This window comes from Sinocyclocheilus rhinocerous, unplaced genomic scaffold (genome assembly GCF_001515625.1).
Source record: "Sinocyclocheilus rhinocerous isolate Xijiao unplaced genomic scaffold, SAMN03320098_v1.1 scaffold1042, whole genome shotgun sequence".
NCBI classification, from domain to species: Eukaryota; Metazoa; Chordata; class Actinopteri; order Cypriniformes; family Cyprinidae; genus Sinocyclocheilus; species Sinocyclocheilus rhinocerous.
In genome coordinates, this window is record NW_015640510.1 from 524,454 (window position 1) to 525,541 (window position 1,088).

General features: G+C 36.4%; 1 protein-coding gene across 1 annotated transcript in view; it reads left to right on the top strand.

The window, feature by feature from the left end:
• Window positions 1-1,088, top strand: part of LOC107753354 (trafficking protein particle complex subunit 12-like) — a 32,363-nt gene that overhangs the window by 20,941 nt on the left and 10,334 nt on the right. The gene's annotated exons all lie outside the window — the stretch shown is intronic.

The window sequence follows — 1,088 nt, forward strand, 5'->3', positions numbered from 1 at the left end:
TATATATACACACACACACACACACATTTATTTATATATATACATTTATATAGACACATTTTTCATTTACGCAAAATGTATTTTAAGATTGGTATTTACTTTCCTGCCCCTTGAAATACATTTTGTAATATATTGACATTTTGTTTAAATGAAATATATTTTCAGTGTGAAAAATACAAATACTTTCTGTCCACAGTATATATTTGTAATATATATTGGCCATGGAAAAATCTATATTTTTAAACATCACCATTTGCCATCGCCTTTAAACTTCGAGGGTCTAAGCTTTGTCTGTCCCGTGAGTCTGCTCTCTAAAACACCCTGAGAAGGAGCCGTAGATGGCAGCATAAGATCCCGTCTCGAGCGATCCATCAGAGCTGATAGCTGACGGGTCTGTAAGTCTTGCATGCTCCATTGATTTCCTCACATGTTGTTTTGGTGAAGACAAAGATAAATACATGCTTCAGCATAGCTGTGAGGAGAGTGTGTGATTTCAGCAGCCCCCTGCCGTCTGTGGGTCTGATGTGCTTTCAGCGGGACGTCTGTAGCAGAGCTCTCACCCTGAGCCCTTTCTGTGTGGCTGTTCATTGCTCCTGTTTGCCTCCTGGCAGCATGAGGAAGAGGGGTTAATCAGAGCAGGACTAATTCAGATAGACCACATACATCCTATAATCCTGTAACATTGAAGGTGCAAATTTTGTCTGAGCTGTGAGTGCTTCAGGTTCAAGTTAATATCATTTTCAGTATTATCAATATCATTTTCTGTCCTCCATTTAGTATGCTGATAAAATGGCAAAACCCCAAAAAACAATGTGACCACAGTAGAAAATGTTTTATTCAGATTTGTATTCTGCAATTCTAATCAGTATCTCAGAGATATATTGATATATGTGGTTAATTGCAATTAATTTGATGGACATATCATGAAAATAATTTGGTTACATTAAATGATCAACACGTTGCTGAAAAACCTGTTGCATATCATCAGGCTTTTGAGGAGCGTTTATTTCTTCATCTCTCTATCTTCATTGGATTGCATTGCATTTTATGTTTTGATCATTTAAATATCATCTTACTAAGACATATTA